Consider the following 7,707-nt stretch of genomic DNA (forward strand, 5'->3'; position numbering starts at 1 on the left):
AGCGAGCTACTGGTAGCTCGCGTAGGATATTGTATCTTATTTATAAATTTTCATCTCAAAAATATCTATCCAGCTGGATCGTCGGAAATTTTCAAGAATTTGGCCCTTCATCAGAAACAGAATTGATAGAATTAGAATGTCGCTTAAGAGTGTCGCCTCAACTGTAGAATCTGTATGGCCTTTTGTCCCAACAGATAAGTATCCAATTTTAGCACAAATTGTGCTCAAAATGAAGGCATTGTATTGTTCCACTTACTTATGTGAATCAGCGTTTTCCACTATGAAGGCGGTTAAAAGTAAATATAGAAACAGACTCACAGATGTACATCTTGATAATTGCATTCTGGTGGGAGTGACAAGGTACTCCCGAGAATTGAAAAAAATATGGAGGAAAGTGAATGCCATTCTTTTCACTAATTATGTTTATTTTCACTCACACTTATCAAAATCCAAAGCGATAGAAATAATATAACAATAGGTACATAAATCCTCCCTCTGAGGCGGACAAAACCGGTCCTAATCTCTTGATTAAAAGTGGAATAAGTACTACAAAAAAATTGCGTTTTATTAAATAAAACAACAATACAATGCAGTCCCACCATGAATTGACAGTTAACAAAATAAAAGAAATTTTGTTTATAAATAAATAATTAAAGTAGGTACGAATTTTATGTTTTATTGGAAGTCCGATGTTTTAATTTATTTTAAGTAACTAATATAATAATATTATGTGTATGGTAAGATAAATTAAGGACGATGATAAGTACTTGGGAATCTCATGCATACGACCCCTAGGTCCATACTCTTCCGAACCCGGGACCCATAACATTATTAGCCTATCACGCAACGGCTTGGCCATCGTGGGCTTCAGCTCAAAAATCATCTTTATTGTGTAACCCTATTTTATAATGTGGGAGATTTTACATAAAAAAATATTTTTTCTTTAGTTACTGCTGCTAATTTCTGTTATTAATATTTTTTGCTCTTGGATAGGTATCATATTTCACAATTGCAAGTGACCACAGTGCCCGCTTGTCGTTCTACCAATTAGGTTACGCAACGCGTTTTTTAATATTAGTTTAATCTAGTGCAAATAACCAATAGATTAGATTAGGATTAGGCGAACAGTTAACAACCATTTCTTTTGACAAGTCTGTTAATACTTCATTAATTGGACGTTTTTTATGCTCCAGCAGCACAATTTGATGGGCTATTTGGGGTCTCGCATAAAGCGTACCTACCAACAGATCGATATTGCATAACTGTGTGAGATTAACAGATTTGAAGATAGATACTACAGCACAAGACACCAAGGTCAAATGAGTCGAGTATCTAGTTACTCTTTTAATATTTTTCACCAGAAGCAGATTTGTAAACAATTAAAAATCATTTAGCTGAATTTGACTATTGCCATGTTAACATAAACGCTTGGTCACAACGACTAACCTTCGCGCATGCCCACCTGGCACCGGACTCTGAGCAATCCGTCCTAATTGAAAACAGAATGCAGTTGGACATGGAACGTACTGTAATCTAATATGTTCATAATTGCAAATAGACTATTTTTCAATGCGGAAAATCAGACCACTTTTTCAATGATTGTGCTTTGTAATTTGACATTAGGTAGCTATATGTTAAATATTTCCTTCTACCATTATATGCACTTATCTACATGGTTTGGGTATGTAGTTTACCTGTACGGCTCTTTCCATTTGATAGTGCCCTTATTTAGACAAACGTTTATTAAACGAAGCTTCAGAAACACTGGTATAAACGTACAAAGTATTGAACATACTACATAATTTTGAAAACACTTCTGAGAAAATATATTATAACCAATAGAAAATTTGAATAAAGTAAGACAAAGTAGAAAGTAGAAAAGTAAGTAGTAAAGTAAATAAGTAGGTACCTAAGTAGTAAAAAAAATTAGTGTGATCCGTGACGTCAGTTATTAATTAAAGATTAAAGTAATACCTACTTTGATTTAAAATACAAAACCCGATCGCCAATAGTAGCACAATTTGGAAAGCGCTTCAATGAGTATTAAAAGCCATTAGTTAAAATTTGTCGCAATTAAGTAGATACTTATGACTCCTTTAGCATAGTGGTATATGTGCGTGGGCGTGATACCCGTGAGATGCAGGTTCGATTCTTGCGACACCCCGCAAGAAGTGTCTTACAATTTTCAAAAAGATTTCTTCTATTGGTTATAATATATGTCTCAAAAGTGTTTTCAAAATTATGTATGTTCAATAATTAGAATGTTACATTCTTAAATCGTATGAATTATTCGTTGAATAAAAAATAGTTAAGTACAAAGTAGGTATTGTTCATTTTAATTCCCCTCACTGTTAAAGATCGGGATTTACGCGTTCTTGTCATGGTTTGCAATGATTTTATGTGACATTAGATTCCTGTAAACTATCGTATAAACTAGTACCTACTTCTCAATCTTTTTGCATCGTGGCACACTATACATATTGTAATTTCGGCAACCTGACCGGTCGGGAAACTCTGGGCTAGACATAACTGATTTACAGAGCTTAACAGCTCGATGAAGCGAAATGCACAAACTGCGTAACTTTTGAGCTTGCTGCAATGGACACAAAGAGGTTCGATTGTTGCCGAAAGCCAGTTACAGCCTTTGCTGCAAGAGAATCAGCGTCAGTGACGCGAACTAATGCGACAGTGTGGATTTCCCGAACCCTAAAGTGGCCGCTTTCACAATCAAAGCAAGCTACAGTAGGGTTAATTTGTAATTTTATTGACATGGTTTCTATTAATTTGATAGTGTTGATATTATAGTCACACCTCGACTTCACGACAGTGTTATATCATGTGGAATTCAAAATCAATACCTAAATAAAACTTATTGAGCATAGGTACATAATTTTGAAAACACTTTGAAAATATAATAGGTATAACCAATAGAAAAATCTTTTCTGAAAAAGTGAGACACCCCTCAGCAATCGAATCTGTATCTCTCGGGTTTCGCGCCCATGCACATATACCACTATGCTAAAGGTGCCATACTTAATTGCGACAAAATTTAGCTAATGGCTCTTAATATTCTCTGAAAAAAAGAAGAAGCCATTAGTTAAAATTTGTCATAAATAAGTATGACGCCTTTAGCATAGTGGTCTATGTGCATGGGCGCGAAACTCGAGAGATACAGGTTAGATTCCTGTTAATTATTATTTTTTCAAAAAAGATTTTTTCTATTGGTTATAATATATTTTCTCAGAAGTGTTTTCAAAATTATGTATGTTCAAAAATTAGAATGTTGCATTCTTAAATCTTGTGAATTATTCGTAGAATAAAAAAATAGCTAATTAAAAAATAAAAGTTAACTTCCGAGTTTTGTTGTAATCAATTATTTTATCACACATATTCTAGAATAAGTTTTATCACATATCTAACTTTAGAAAAAACGATAAAGTCGGTAGGTACCTACCATAGGCAATTGCGGTTTTCTCAGAAGCAGATGAGTATGAAAATCTAAAAAATACATGTAGGCATAGCCCCCACAACGGGGGGGGCTGACAGGGCTCTAGCCTGGGGGCCGGGGTCTGGGGGTCGCGGCGTGACGGGTCGACCTAATAAGTAAAATAAACACACATCACAAATTTGCTCCGATGGTAAAAAAAAGTCGCCTGCGGCTCTATTTCACTTTGAATATTAACATTTTAAAATATAGGTATGGTTGTGTGACACAAATTTTGATTATTGTGTGTTGATATTCGATAACTCCATAATTCAAGTTGAATTATTTAAAAATATAAAAAATACACTGCATTCCATTAATTTTACCTGGAACACCATTTGGAAAACATTTCTGTAGACAGTCACACTGCCGTTAACCCTAGCGATAGGTAGGGGGGCCCACCAACGATCATGGCCTGGGGCCCGCTTCAGGATGTGGGGGCCATGTACGTAGATATCTTGCAGCGGCTTACGCATAGGCTTATAATGTCGTGGATCCCAGGCTAGAATCCTGGGTCTAACAAATACACATGTTTTTCAATTTGTGTTTGGAGTTGAGTATAGAACACATTGGTTGAGCAACTGATTAACACCTATTTCTCGTGAAAACAAAAATCTGTTAATACAAATTTCCACTATGTGGAGGCGTAGGTAGGTATGTGATCCTACTAGGATCGGATATGGTAAAAAAAAATGATCCAACGTTGATAGTAGGTACATCCAACAAGCGTTTTTGACATTTTCTTGCACCCAGACTTTGGTATAGTAGGTATTTGTAAAAATCATCAGATCTACAATATTATGATCTCTACCTATTTATAAAGTTCTACATAATAAATGTAGGTAGGTAGGTACCTACTTTAGGTTGCTTTAAAACAGTGACGTCCCTAGACAAAATGCCGCCCCATTTTTATACAGTATTTTTTATCATCCTTACATGACCCTAATATTTAAGAAATGTGTTGTATGGATACATTACAACAAAATGTATACGACTAAATCCAAAATTTAAATGCCATCTCAACTTCAATAAACAATATTGCGAGTCCACGGTTTCAGATACATTGAAAAATACAACTTTCAAAACACCCGAGCTAGGTAAGTACCTATGTACCTACCTATAATTCAAAATATAATTCCCAAATCTGCACGTGTCATTGCTGGTCATCAAGGACGTGACGTCCAAGGACAACAGAAGTAAACTAGACATCGCGAAACCGACAAAAAAATACAGTCCTAACCTTTTATGTTAATTATTAATACATTTTGTTTCCAACCAGTGAGCTGATTTTTTTAATCGAAGGATATTTTCATTATTAGGTACTTACTAAGTTTAGGTACCTATTTCTATATAATATACCTAATGATTCTCCTCGATTTGCCGCCCTTCAAGTGATTGCCGCCCCCAAACGACGCTCAATCTGCCTACCCCCACGGGACGTCACTGCTATAAAATAATGTTTTAAATATATTTTAACTTTTAACAGATATATTTACTGATAAGTAGGTATGTACTTCTTTTTTTCAGTATGTTTTAACCTAATACCTGTACCTATTAATACCACTAATCAGTATGAAATACCGACATACCGGTAATAATTATTCATTCGGTATTGCAATCCCTAAGTTAGGTTGAGTGAAAATTTACATATGTATGTATAATTTTTTTTTTCAACCATGTCCGATCCTAATAAGATCATAATTATGGGCCTCTGCGGCATGGAGGTTTGTATTGAGAGATTTTTGTTTTTACGAGAAACGGATGTCAGCCACTTGCTCAACCTATTAGGTCCATACTCTGACTCATGCACAAATTAAAAAAAAAACAATATGTGTACTTGCCAGACCCTGGATTCGAACCTGGGACTCGCTACGCTATAGTCCGACCTTTATTTATATTTTGCCTTGTTCGTCGCATACCTAGGTTACGTTAAAAACACAATTAATAATGATTTTATTATTGTTTTCTGTACTTTTTTCACACACTTTTTTTAAATTAAATTTACCAGTTTAGTTGCGTAGGTACATGAGGATATTTTCAACAGGTCGTTTATAGGTTCCACCGAGAAATAACATTACCCAAATTACATTCTAGGTAGAATATTTTTTTTTAATCCAGGATTTGATTTGAAAACATATTTGTAAGATAACCATATGCAAATACCAACAAACCATGTCAGTGGCAATTATCCGAGTCGGAATATGTGATCGGGTGCATTCGATTAGTTTACAGCTGAGAGATCACAAGAGAGGGGGCACAAGGTTCAACCCTAGGGCCGCGTGTCGCCCGTTTGAGATTTAGTGCAGGCATTTGAAAACAGAATTTATAACAACTTTTTTTACCAAGGAATTATACTTATACATTTATTTTGTTGTGGTCATGAATACTGACAAATTAATGACATTTTCGATGATTGTTAAGTAAAACTTACTAAGTAAGTATTTATGTAGGTACCTACATATTAGTAAATAGATATGACAAAATATTAATAAAATTTATTTTTATAATAATTATTGTCAGTGAAAAATCTCGATTGGATGACTTCGATGGGTTCGCACATGCAGCGCGTAAATAACACCGTATCTATAAACAGGTATGTTACAATATCACTGACGCGCAGCAAGTAATTGGCTACGATGAGCAGCACTCGTGCTATGTGCATCATTATAATAAATGTTAAAAAAAATACTAGGTTGGTGGCAGTGCCACCAGTCAACATTATTGTCAATGCGCTCAATACACTTTCAAAATATTTTTTCATTATCCCTCTAAACACATTTAAGTACATAATATGTTTTCTCTCACCTTACCCCTTTTAATACGTAGTCTCCATGTCTCTCTCACATGTTTTCGTGTAGGTATGTTCCGTCTTACCTTACCATAAGTATATTACTATACTATTTCTCCCTCTCTCACACACATTTACGTATGTTTTCTCTCACGTTAATCCTTTTAATATTTTCCCTTTTTTTCTTGTTCATTACCACACAGTTTTGTACTTGATTTTTTTCTCCCTCTATAATGTAATTTCTCAAATGCCTATAAATCAACATCATAAATGTAACAATTATTATTAATATTACGAAATGAAATATAAAAAAAATGTTTCCGCCCGGGATCGAACCGGGGGCCTTCCGCGTGTTAGGCGGATGTGATAACCACTACACCACGGAAACACTTGGTACTGGTGATAAAGTTATTGTAAAATAATCAAATAGCAATAATTGATTATGTTGCTACCGACTTATCTTACTGATAAACATATTGTTGTTGACCTATCTGTTTGATTAGCATATCTATTAATTAATATAATATACATATTATAAATACAAAACTAAACATTCTAGTGATGACTTGATAGCAGAGTTGTTATACGAAGTTGTATGAACCTGATCTGTGGCTCCATTCAAACATCCCGTGAGAATTCTACCATTCTTGTCAGTGATGATAATAAATGTAGGTACCGTTCTTGATGGTATTGACTTGTGTGTCCCTAATAAACCTATCTTAGAAATCGGGATCATCAGTTGTTTGTTCTGTACCAACCTGCCATTGGTGATGCCAATTGGGACGGCAATAACTTTGTTCAACCAAATCGCTTCGGATGTTGATATATTCCATCTACGAAAGGATGAGCATAGGTGGGCGTTGTTTTATAAATTATGAAAATAGGGTCCACTTAGCTCATTCGGTGTGCTTCCATGCTTTATATTTTTATAATTTTTGTAAGTAGGTAAGTACTTATCTACCCTTTTTCTTTGTTTTAAAATGTCATTTTTGAACGTCTTAAATTTATAATTTGTAATGTTCACAGTAAATATGTAAAAATAAATAAATTTGATATTTAGTATGTGTTGCAGATATAGGTATTATGCATTTTCAACATGTTCAATATTCCCCCCGTATGTGGCACAGCGAGAGTACCTACTCACGGGGTTTCTATGATTCATAGAGATGTCAATGCGATAAATAATATTCGTATAGTAAGAATTCTTCACAACTGATCTGTAAAATAGGTAGTTACCTACCTACCTAATGTCTAATTCCCCCGAAGTCAAATGGACGATGCAGTCAAATGTTGCAAATGCAATTAGGTCCAGATTATTTGGTTAATTAAAAACGCAAACGTTTTGATCTTGTGATTTCTCGTCCCTATCAACAAAAACTTCCACATAGGTGAATTTGAGTTATGTCAGTATTTAGATTACGGTCCCCCGATTTAA

At 34.6% G+C, this 7,707-nt stretch overlaps 1 non-coding gene across 1 annotated transcript; it reads right to left on the reverse strand.

Moving 5' to 3' along the window:
• Window positions 1-6,587: 6,587 nt before the first annotated feature.
• On the reverse strand, window positions 6,588-6,660 carry TRNAV-AAC (transfer RNA valine (anticodon AAC)). The gene has a single exon. It is a non-coding gene; the product is annotated as a tRNA-Val (tRNA).
• Window positions 6,661-7,707: the final 1,047 nt, after the last annotated feature.

Source organism: Rhyacophila brunnea, unplaced genomic scaffold, assembly GCF_057557595.1.
Source record: "Rhyacophila brunnea isolate RB1 unplaced genomic scaffold, BYU_Rbru_1.0 scaffold_19, whole genome shotgun sequence".
NCBI lineage: Eukaryota > Metazoa > Arthropoda > Insecta > Trichoptera > Rhyacophilidae > Rhyacophila > Rhyacophila brunnea.